The following is a 12,507-nucleotide window of genomic DNA, read 5'->3' as shown; positions in this document are numbered from 1 at the left end:
GGAACTGATTAAATTGCAGGGTTTGAGAGACTGGCTATTCCTCTAACCATAATTCTGGTAGGGACACTGAGTAGGACAAGGCTAGTCTACGACTTATAATCTATGGGACCTGTGCAGATACAACTATGCCTGAGCACCAAAACTGGGTGTGTATTTGGAAGAATGAATGTCAAGCTTTGTGGTGGAGGAGGATTTTCTCTTGCCTCAAGGCAGAAATACATGCTCCAAGAAAAATAGAAACGCCGCCAAAATGGCATCTGTAGTGTGTAGTAAAACCTATCATCACACAGTGGACTGGTGCACACAATCACAGCAGCTAAAACAAATCATGGTGGCTTGTTTAAGCCACAGTGCATGCCAAGCACCATTTCCCTAATTACATGACTGGGCACAGCTTGTCATGTCTTCCAAACCCGGATAGCATGGCTTGTTTGAGAGGGTAACAACCCTCAAATAACCCATGAGCTGTGTTCTCTCCCCCCCCCCCCCCCACAGAACACATGATTGATTTTTACTCATTGGGCCTCAGAGACACAGTGCAAGGACATCAGGACACACAGTAACCTTTGATACAGTGTGTGTGTGTGTGTGTGTGGAGGGGGAGAGAGAACTTGATATGGTGTACCATTTTCAGCAGAGGAAGAGAGCCAGTTAAAGCCACATTTGATATTACATATTAAACATGCTTGATACTGCACTAGTCTTTGTTTCAAATCTATAATCTGCGCTTTGCTACCAATGATTTATTCTCCCAGCATTGAGCCAGTGTGGTGTAGTGGCTAAAGTGTTGGACTGGGAGTCGGGAGATCCGGGTTCTAGTCCCCACTCAGCCATGGAAACCCACTGGGTGACTTTGGGCCAGTCACACCCTTTCAGCCCAGCCTACCTCATAGGGTTGTTGTTGTGAGGATAAAATGGAGAGGAGGAGGATTATGTACGTCACCTTGGGTTCTGTGGAGGAAAAAAGGTGGGATATAAATGCAATAATTAATTAATGTTTTTTTAAAATCCTTATGCTGTTGATGTCCTCCACTGTTAGTTTTACTTTGGTTTTATTTTGTGGCATTATTTTAGATTTTAATCATGTTTTATTGTTATATTTTTATATTTCATGGTTTTTAGCTTGATTTTGTGAACAGCCCAAAGAGCTTTGACTTTTAGTCAGTATAGAAATGAAGAAAGTCACAGTACAAAAAGTGCATGTTTACTAGAAGTAAGTCCCATTGTGTTCAATGGGGCCTACTGCCTACTGCCTACTGCCAAGATTGCAGCCTCGAGAACATGGCATTCAGAGTTCTCTGACCTGGGGCCTCCGGCATATCCTAAGCCCTGCCAGGCTCATTCTGGCGGGGAGGAAGGAGTAGCATTCTCCCATCCTTCCTATTGGGGTGTGTGAGACCTATTAGTTTTCCACTGCAGGCAAAGGGAGGTAAATTATTCATGCCAGCCCGCTCTCCCCACGTTGGGATGTGGCTAGTAATCAGGAGGGCATTGTATTTTGTGTATCCAAAGCCTCCCCTGAGCTCCACTTACCATGACCAGGATCTGCCCCTTTTAACCTTTCCTGATGTTGGAGGTCCAATGTTGGGGAAATATAGGATGTAGAAGTTTCCATAGGGACTGGGAGGAGGGATTCAAGATTGAATAACCCCCACCAAGGAACCACAGGATTGCAGTCTTACTTAGTATGAATTAAAATGCAGAATATGGTCAGTCAAACATACATCCCAAAGCCAAAATAGGACTACATTGTTTCCCTGAAACTACAAAGAGGAATGTATAAAACACTGGAACAACCAACTAAACAAGCAATCTCTCAAAAAGATGGATTTCTACGTTCAAGGCCATTTTAATTAATTTTCTGAATTTATTTCTATCTTCTAAACCCCACACAAATTAGAAAACTAAGTATACTCTGGAAATGCAAAATGTACACAAATTATTATGGTGGCCAATAAATCAGTTTACATGTCCTTCTGCAACTTATCCCTCATTGTAAGTTTTAAAACCAAGGATTTAGTGCAGCTCACAGATGTTCTAATTAATGTACTATTCTTGAAAAGCTACTTATTAACATTTGGCCGTAATCCAAATAAGCAAGCAAAATCTAAGTGCACACACAGTGCACCACCTGCTGCTGTCAGCTTCAATAACTACACCTTTCCGTTTTTTCAATAAAAACTCCCCAGTTCTAAACAACCCAGCAAATAGCTCTGTTTTTGGCACTGGCAGCTTTGTTGCTTCTGCTTACACAGCTGTGAAGAACAACCATCATCCAGGGCAATACAGATCATTCAGCACAGAGAGGGTGAGAGTCTCAGTAACAGCCTCGTGCCATTTTCAAGACGAACAGAATTCCATTTTGGGAGAGATGTGAGCCTGCAAAGTCCGTCACTGTGTATGTAGGAGCCAATGTCTCTTCTGGATTACTCGTTTTCTGGTAGAGCATCCCAGGGACCATAGGATATTTTGGATTCCACATGCCGAGGCTACACGTGTGCCTATGACCTTGGTTGGGGGAATTAATCATCCCCCACCCACCCACCCAGAACTGCCAGCTGCCTTCCAAGGTCAGAAAACTGACCTCAGAGGAACATGGGAAGGCCAGAAATAGGACATGCCAGTAGGCAGGGAGGGAAAGGGAGGATCTCATCTCCACCCATCCCAATTGCCCGTCCCCACGCACTCACCACCACTAAAATAGCTAAACAGGCTTAGAGGCCCAGCTAGCTGATAATTTTAAAATTATTATTCTGAAGAACAGGAGGCAAAATTCCCTCCATTGATCCTCCTGCCCCACTGGCAACAATCCAGAAGGGTATAGGATTTTCAGAAGCTTCAGAATTCAGAGGCTTCTGTCTAACAGGAGTGTAGGACTGTACTCTTAAATGTGTTAAATTAAAATTAAACCACCACTATTATCTGCAGAGTTACTCAGTCTGTGCTTAATGTTACTTAAAGACTCAAAGAACTATGATTGGTCTTTGACCCTGGAGATATGAAGCCCTGATCTGGTTACATAGGCAGCTGTGTGTGTGTGTATAAGGAAGTATATTATACATCTTTATACACACACAATGTTTTGCCTACACTGTAACCTATTGGCCATCATGATCATCAGTATTTGAAATAAATCCATCAAATTTTATTATACAGACCTGTTCACAAGTACTTGAAATTCACTTTCCCACTGTGTCATAAACATGCTAACCTGAGGAGGTTTAAGCATTCCTGACTAAAGTCTCCTCTGGTACATACCACAGGGGTAACTAGCTGCCACCAGAACCCTAGATGATGATGATGATGATTGATGTGTTACATTTCTATACTACACGATAAATAAACTTTCCAAATATTTCTCTCCAAAGTAGTTATCCCACCAGGAGGGATAAAATCACAAAGGCAAGCATATTCTGGTTCACAGTCTACTGTCCCCATTCTTTATGTGCATGATCTTTTCCCCTCACCCAGTACCCACCCTTCTTCAGAGAAGAAACTTTATTCAAGCATATTTGCATTTGGAATTATATCTGACCTTTAAAGAATTACACCAGCCTAGAGCCTAACTCCCCCCCCCCCCAAAGTGTTTTGCTCTATATTTTACACACACAAAAAGTATCAACAACTAAAGACAATTTTGAAAGGAAATTGAAATATGAACATAATTCTAACTCCTTACTCTAAGAATTATAAGGTTACCAGGGCCAGATCTACACAAGCAGGATATAACACTTTGAAAACGTTTTGAAAACTGTATTTTGAGTGTGTCCTGGGCCCCAACAGTTGTCACTACTGTTATAAACTGTTTTAAAGCAGTAGTGAATATCCTGCCCAGGATTATTATTTATTACTTACATATCACTATTAATCTGCCTGATGCTTTACACAGTAAAAGAAAAAGACAGCTCCTCATACTTGGGAGGCTGCGTACACACACCTATCTCTGACTAAAGAAAAGCCTCTCTTTTTCAAAAGGATACTCTGGTAGGCAGACATTTATTTTGGAAGCTCAGTCCTATGAAAACTTACCTAGGAGTAACCCTACTGAAATCAATGGGGCTTACTTCTGAGTAAACATGCATGCATAGGATTGCACTGTCAGACAACCAAACTTTGAGGCCAAGCTTAGTAAAAAGCTTTCTCATGAAAGAGAGTGTACATGTTCTCAGTTTCAATGTATGTCAAGGTAATGTCCACTCAGCATCACATTTACATGAAATTGTCGGTGATCATCCTGCCACCTATCCTTCCAAGAGGTTTACTTTAGTCACAGTTGATGGTCATTGAAAATAGTATAATGGTTCTCCAAGTCAGAACCAATTTGTATTGCATGACACTGGTATCCCATACAAAGCCTTTGAATGGCCTTCTATTTCTCCAAAGCTTTTGGTGTTGAATTATTTTTGTGCTGTCTACAGGTTGCATATATGGTTGATATATCATTTGTGTACCCTTCAAACCAGTCCTCATTGTGATAGCTGCAACTGCCTCATACATGACTTACTTCAAAGAGCCCAGATTCCTTGAGCTTTGCATTTTGAAGCTTTCTTTTGTAGCTACATTGCCTTGGCATTCTTGTGCTGGGAGAATTTGGCCAAGTTTCACCAATGTAGATGTAAATTAAGTCTACTCAACCCTCTTTCTAGTGTATCCTTTACACACGAGACAGCTACACTATTTGCTTAAGCAAGGTACTATAGGCCACCTTGGAAAGTTGGGTAAGCCAAATACCATTCTGAATTTCATTTTTGTTTTCTTACAGCTCCTGTCCTGAGATGACACATGACCTCTCCATTCATTGACTTATCACAGCACAGCAAGTATTAACTTTATTTGAAATCAAAATAGTCAATCAATATTTAGCTAACACAGCTTCCTAAAATGAAGGGAATACCATGATGCATCTTTTCATTCAAAGATCCTGCCACAATATTAGCAAAGGCCTCTGATTAGGGTGACCATATGGAAAGGAGAACAGGGCTCCTGTATCTTTAACAGTTGTATAGAAAGGGGAATTTCAGTTGGTGTCATGTGTTTGTATGCATGCAGCACCTGGTAAAATTCCTTCATCACAATGGTTAAAGCTGCAGGAGCCCTGCCCTCTTTTGTATCTGATCACTCTAGCTATACTCTAGCCATACTAGAGTGACCAGATACAAAAGAAGGCAGGGATGAAGAGGTAATTTCACCAGGCGTTGCACGCATACAAATGACACTTGCTGAAATTCCCTTTTCTATACAACTGTTAAAAGATACAGGAGCCCTGTCCTCCTTTATATATGGTCACCCTATCTCTGATGTCAAAACCTGTCATCACTGAACAAGTCAAGGGAATAAAAAAATGTAGCAATCAATTCAATGGAGTTCCGTGTTGTGCAAAAGCATTGAGTAAGTGCTGAGAAACACAATGCCCTCATCTAGCACAGAGAAGATAGGATCTACTAAAAGATTTCTGGAAGCAGTGACTAGGAATATGTTTGCTATGCGACTCAGCTGTTGAAGTGCTGTATCTCCATTCCCTGAAGGGAAGTGCTATGACAGAGTTGCCTTAGAACACAGAAACGGAAACTGTACAGCTCAAGCCGAATGAATGCATTAACAGGCACCATGAGCTTGCCCCTCTGAGGCTCACCATCTGAAAATAAGCCACTGGCTCTAGTATTACTGACAGATTTTAAAATATTCTTGTAGTTCAAAGGATATATTAATCCTTTAGGAGTTAAGGGTCCCTGCCTGAGATCCTATGAAGGATGCAAATTTCTCACAGGCTGAAATCGTGGCATCCAAATTAAATATGCCAATATACTAATCTGCTGCAACCTTTCATATGTGTATGAAGAGCACTCCAAAAACAGGGTGATCCATACCGTGGTACACCAGGGAATAATTGCTTCAGACCACAGTTTCCAGAGGGTGACTATTTTCCTGCCTTAGTGTTGGAGATGGCCACTCTAAGCTAAAATTGATAACAGGTAACAGAAATTATTCAGAAGCAGAGACTTCTGAGTGTAAGGAGACACCAAAGCAGATGAGTAAAGATGAAACCGAAAATGGAGATTGAAATGTAAGTACACAGGAACATCCAGCCCAGTATTGTTGACACCCCTACTGGCAGCAATGGCTCCCCAGGGTTTCAGGTGCCCTACTTGGAAAAGCCAGGGAAAAACCTGGGACCTTCTGCTTGCCAAGCAGGCGCTCTATCACACTGAGCTATGGCCCCTTCCCATTCCCAGGTAAGGTGAAGAGATAAGGAGGAGAAAAATGTAAAACGGTTTGTTTATCATTAAGATGGGAAGGAAGAGGTAGAGAAAAATACAACGCGATGGTCAGAACATGTTAAGAAAACAATATGAGAAGCAGAACTGAGAAAATAAGAGAATAGTGAGAGGTTGAGACATGATCGGGACTCTGTCTAAGAAGAGGGGATGTCAAAGAGCTCCAGGAAAGAGTTAAGTGATGGGCAAATGTGTTTCACCTTCCCCAGCATTCAATTTTTAAAAATGTCAGTTCATTCTCTCCCAAATCTGAATGTTGTGAATTTTAGTAAATTCTTATCAAAAACGAAATAAAATGGAATTCTCAACCATCTGCACTAGGCAAATTCAACAGGTACAGCCGGAGTAGTTCATGATGCACCTGCCAGCATGGAGAGGACCATGATGCACCTGCCTACCATATAGCTCTTAAAGATGAAGAGTCTCTCAAAAAAATGAGGTGGCACCCCTAATTAAGTACTAACATGGTTTAATACACAAAGATGGAGCAAAGCAGAGAATGTGAATAGACAAATCTGGGCCTGGATAGACAAATCTGTTAGTTTGTTTCTCCCACATTCAATTTTTTAAGATCTCAAGTTTCTTTTGTCCAAAATATGGAGAACTTTACAAATTTTGGTAAATTCTTATCAAAATCAAAAAGTAATTAAATTCTCATCTATCCGTAGAGATGGCCATCTCAGGGAAATCTGGCCCTTTGGGGGCTTGGCGGATTTCCCTAGAGCTTCTCACTCCGCTTGCATTTGCAAGGTGAGCAACAGGTATTTTCCTGGGATCTGGGAAATTTCTGTTTCCCCCCCCCTCTTGAAATTGTCATCTATTGTCATCATTGCAGGTGAAATTTGGTAATTTGTGCAAATATTAGTCATAATTTGCACAAATTTGCCACCATAGATTGCTTGATTTCATGCAAAATTGCAGGTATAATTTGCACAAATTAAGCAATTTATGTCTGCATTTTCCACAAATTATGGCCAAAATTCGCAGAAATTACAGCCAGTCTGTATAAATGTTTATGGGGGGGGGGGACAAAATCCATGAGCTGTCCTGACTCAGATTCAGTTGGGCTAGCTCACGAGTTAGCAAGCTGGAGTCTGGGGGACGAGCTGCTGAAAGGTTGGCAAACCTCACCTATTGGCCAGTTCCTCCAACATCCCATTCCATTCCTAGTTGCGGTACTGCAATCTCGGCCACAAAAGAGCTGGACCGAATACCCTAATGTAGATTTCAGAATTCTACCTGCAGGCTGCCAGAACACCCTTCACTGGGTTTCCCCCAAGGGACTACAATGCCCTCAAACAAAAGCCTCATGATCTCTCACTACTCAAAGAGCATGAAGCCTAGAATAGGTAGTGAAGCAGACCGAGGATGAAAGGGCTCAAGTCTGGCTCCAGAATTTATTGGTGTATTTCCCACAAGAGCTCTGCCTGGTCCAGAGGACCCCCAACTGTGGTCAGATATGGACTGGACAGGGCAATAGGGGAGGGGTCATAGCTCAGTGGTAGAGCATGTGCTTTGCATGCACATATCTGAGGTTCAATCCCTGGTATCTGCAGCAAGCAGGGCTGGGAAAGACTCCTGTCTAAAACTTCACAGACTTGCTGCTATTTAATGTAGATAATGTTGAGCTAGATGGATCAATGGACCAATTCAGCAAAAGGCAGCTTTCTATATTCCTTTCATCAAGCCAAGAGATCTCTCTCTGAATTGTACAAAAAATGGACTGTGAACATAATCATGTAATGACACTATGAAGCCAACCAGAACTGGTTATGTCAGTCCCATAAAGAGGTTTACCTCAAAATCCCTTATTGGTTGGGATCACTGAGAAATAGAAGAAACCATAACTAGGAGAGGAAACGTGCTGCCAATGGCAGTAAACAGATCATTTAAATAAATCTTGAAGGGGTTTTCTGGGAAATATATTTCCATCCAAATCATTGCTTTAAATACAACAGGAAACAGTTAGTACCAGTGTGGCGTAGTGGCTAGAGTGTCAGACTGGGAGTCAGGAGATCCGGGTTCTAGTCCCCACTCAGCCATGAAAACCCACTGGGTGACTTTAGGCCAGTCACAGATTCTCAGCCCAACTCACCTCACAGGGTTGTTGTTGTGAGGATAAAGGGGTGAGGAGGATTATGTACGCCGCCTTGGGTTCCTTGCAGGAAAAAAGGCGGGGGATATAAATGCAATAATAAATAAAATAAATAAAAAATGTAGACATATTATTAAGGTTATTTAAAATACTTTAACTCACTATGGGCACAAGGCTGAGACTAATTTCTTGCACAACATGTTGCTAGAAGTACAATATTGAGGAATTATGGGAGAAGCCTTCGGACAAAAATTTAAAGAGCAAAAGATAAAACATTTTGATTTCAGCTTAAAAATAATTGAGTTGATGATCATGTCAAGTGTTCTGAGCTAATTGTGGGGAAGGGGTAGTATCAATCTCAAATCACTGGATTTCATTCCCTTATAGCAGTGGTTCCTAAAGTGGGCGGTGGGATTGCATAGGGGGACGTTAAGAGGCAAAGGGACAGCAGGGAGTTGCTGGCAGGGAGCGCTAACAGGCAAAGGGGCGGCAGGGGGGGCGCTCGAGGTGGTCTCTCCAGAAGGTCCTAAAACCCAGGGACCGAGCAGGAAAGAGCGGCAAATTCAGCTGCTCCCCCCACACCGCTCCTGCTGAGGAAGAACTTTCTCACTCACGCAGCCGCTCTCTCCTCCTATCTCAAGCCCACAGCAGCCCCACCAGAAGTAGGGGGTGGGGAAGTGCCCACAGGAGGAAGCAGAGCAGGAAACAGCGGCGAATTCAGCTGCTCTGCCCACTCTTCTCCTGCCTAGGAGGGCCCGGGGCTTCTTTCCTGCTGGAGACACCGCCGCTCGCTCGCTTCCTCCCTCGGCCAGAGCTGCTCCCTCCTACAAGCTGCCCCGGCAGACCTCTCGTGATAGTTGCAGCACAAGGCGGGAGCAGCAGCCCTGCGGCAGAAAGGAAGGAGCACGTGGAGGACTGTGGGCGCAAAGCAGCTGCCAAGAACAGCGGCCGGCTGGCTGGGTGGGGAGCAGGACTGCTTGTGCTGCTGCAAGGTATCACCAGGCTCCCTTCCCCTGTCAGGAGTTGCAGATTGGGTCCATCTCCCCTCTGAGCTGCTGCCCCCCTGTCCTAATCAGCCCGGCAGCTATTGTGAGGCTTGGGGGGAGGGGGGGTTGGAGAGAGAGGGGGGCTTGGAGGGAGGGGGGTTGGAGAGAGAGAGAGAAATATGTTGTGTGTCTGTGTGTGTGCTCCCACCCCCCAAAAAATCTGGACTACAACAGGATTGGGAGAGAAAAGAAAAGAAAAGGGGGAGGGGGAGAGAATTGCAATTCCCCAGGTCCTTCCTGGCTAAAGAAGATTCAGCAGCACCTTTTTCCAGAATGCTTGCTGAAACAATTCCTGTCTGCCCTTGCTTATTTCAGTTTTTTTTTTCAAGCGTTCTTTTGGTAAACACGTTCTTTTTTCAAGCGTTCTTTTGGTAAACATGGTATGTGTATATCTTGTGTCACCATAAAAACAGAGCTGCAGCACAATCCTAAGTACGTCTACTCAGAAGTAAGTCTCAATGAGATCACTAGAACTTACTCTGAGGTAAATGTGCATAGGATTCAGCCTGAAAACGAAGAGAGGGTGAAGAAAAGACAGGAGAAAATGAAGTGTAGAAATAGTATAGCAAGGTAACTTTGGGATATTTAGCCATATTTAAAGACAGTAAGTACAGTAAAATTAGTGCCCCTCTACTTCAGTCCCAGCCAGGTTTTCCATAGGAAAACTCTGTACCAGGTGGCAGATAATTATTTTGAAATTTTAATTAAAATAACTTATCTTTTCCTATAACAAAATGGTGCTTACTCCTAAGTAAGTGTGTTCCACTGAAGAAGGAAATCCTATTTGATTCCTGTATTCATGCTAGTGTGATATGATAAGTTAAAGGCACAATTTTATGCATGTTTAGACAGAAAAAAGTCCTTCAACTCCTAGAATCCCCTCTAAATGGGAAGCACCTGCCCCAGGCTTGCCGAGGGAGGGAGGGAAAAGAGAGCAAACGCCTCTGTTTGCAGCCAGCGTGGCGGGGCACACCAATTGGATAGTGAATAAAGTATTCAATTAATTGTTACTGTTTTGAATTTTATTGTTATTATCTTCCTTAGTGGGTCATGAAAACCGTTATTGTGAATAATGGCTTTTATAGGGTAGGGTAGGGGGGCACTGGGCATGAGTTTGTGGAACCAAGGGGGCGGTGACGTGAAAAAGTTTGGGAACCACTGCCTTATAGGTTCTCTGGAGAGCAGCCATGTTTCATAAAGCAACTATTTTATTTTATGGGCAGAAAGGAACATTGACACTATATAATAAACATGATTCAAACTGCATTTGTAGATATTACATGGCATGAAAATTAGGGGTGTGCACGGACCCCCCCGATCCGTTTCTCTTCCAGATCTGCAACTTCCGGATCGGGTCCACTCCGCTCTGCCTATAGTCCGCTCCGGTTTGCTGCAAAGCTCCGGATCCGGAGCGGAGCTCCGCTTCCCCCCCATAGGCTTGCATTGAAATCCAAAAAAGCCTACAAGTTTTTTTCTGTTAACGTTAGACACCTCAAATTCAGCACCATGACACCTCATGCACGTATACACGTGCATGCCAAGCCTCAAGCCAATCCAAGCCTCCCCTGATTTTTGAGGAATTTTTGAAAATCGGACACCCCATTTTCAGACATGGACTTTTCTCCGACATTTTGACAGATAAAAACTTGGAAGCAGGCACATAAACATTTATGGCAAGTTTCAAGCAAATTCCATCATCCCCTGATTTTTTTGGGGGGGGCTTTAACCTCTAACGCAGCACCCCTAACCCCAATTCACACACCCCTTTCTATATCTCTGTCAATTTTCATGTTAGAAACCTCAAATTCAGCACCATGACACCTCATGCACGTATACACATGCATGCCAAGCCTCAAGCCAATCCAAGCCTCCCCTGATTTTTGGTGAATTTTTGAAAATTGGACACCCCATTTTCAGACATGGGCTTTTCTCCAACATTTTGACAGATAAAAACTTGGAAGCAGGCACATCCACATTCATGGCAAGTTTCAAGCAAATTCCATCATCCCCTGATTTTTTTGGGGGGGCTTTAACCTCTAACGCAGCACCCCTAACCCCAATTTACACCCCTTTCTATATCTCCATCAATTTTCACATTAGAAACTTCAAGTTAGGCACCATGACACCTAATGCACGTATACACATGCATGCCAAGCCTCAAGCCAATCCAAGCCTCCCCTGATTTGGGGGGAATTTTTGAAAATCGGACACCCCAGTATCTCAGGGATTTAAAGCTGCAGACAGCTCAATGGGGCCATTTCAAAGGAAATCCCAACATGCCATGAATTGGGGAGTAGATAACCCTAAATATGAATTTTCTTCCACACTTCCACACTTCCCATTCACACCTCTTTCCATAGCTCCGTCAATTTGCACGTTAGAAACCTCAAACTCGCCACCATGAAAGCTTATCCAGGGATACATACGCACGCCGAGACTCAAGGCAGTCCCATCATCCCCTGATTTTTGGGAAATTTATGAAAATCCAACACCCATTCACACCCCTTTCTAATAGCTCCGTCAATTTGCACGTTAAAAAAAAACCTCAAACTCACCACCATGACAGCTTATCCAGGGATACATATGCCGCACGCCGAGACTCAAGGCAGTCCCATCATCCCCTGTTTTTTGGCGGGGCTTAAACCTGCAGACCTCTCAATGGGGCCATTTCAAAGGAAATCCCAACATGCCATGAATTGGGGAGTAGATAACCCTAAATATGAATCTTCTTCCACACTTGAAAAATTGATTTGGAACTTCAAAAAGTCTAAGTGAGCGCAGGAAGGACTTGTCCCCTGAGACAAAGCAAGACACACATAAACCATCCCTGCGAGGCGGGCAGGGGAGGAGGACAGGCGGGCAGAGAGCCAGGCAGAGATATGCCATACCTCTAGTATGGGGGAATCAGTCCCAGCAGATGCCCCACCACAGCAGCACCCCGGGGGGGGGGGGAAGGCACGCAGGCAGGCAGCAGGCATTTCTGGGGGCACAAGGAAGTGAGGCAAGGATGGTTTGTTTCAAAGCCAGCAGTAAGTCATGCATTGCAAACCATACCTGCGAGGCGGTCACAGAGGAGGAGGACAGGCGGGCA

The sequence above is a fragment of the Elgaria multicarinata genome, chromosome 4 (assembly GCF_023053635.1).
Source record: "Elgaria multicarinata webbii isolate HBS135686 ecotype San Diego chromosome 4, rElgMul1.1.pri, whole genome shotgun sequence".
Taxonomy (NCBI): Eukaryota; Metazoa; Chordata; class Lepidosauria; order Squamata; family Anguidae; genus Elgaria; species Elgaria multicarinata.
This window is presented reverse-complemented; position numbering follows the sequence as displayed.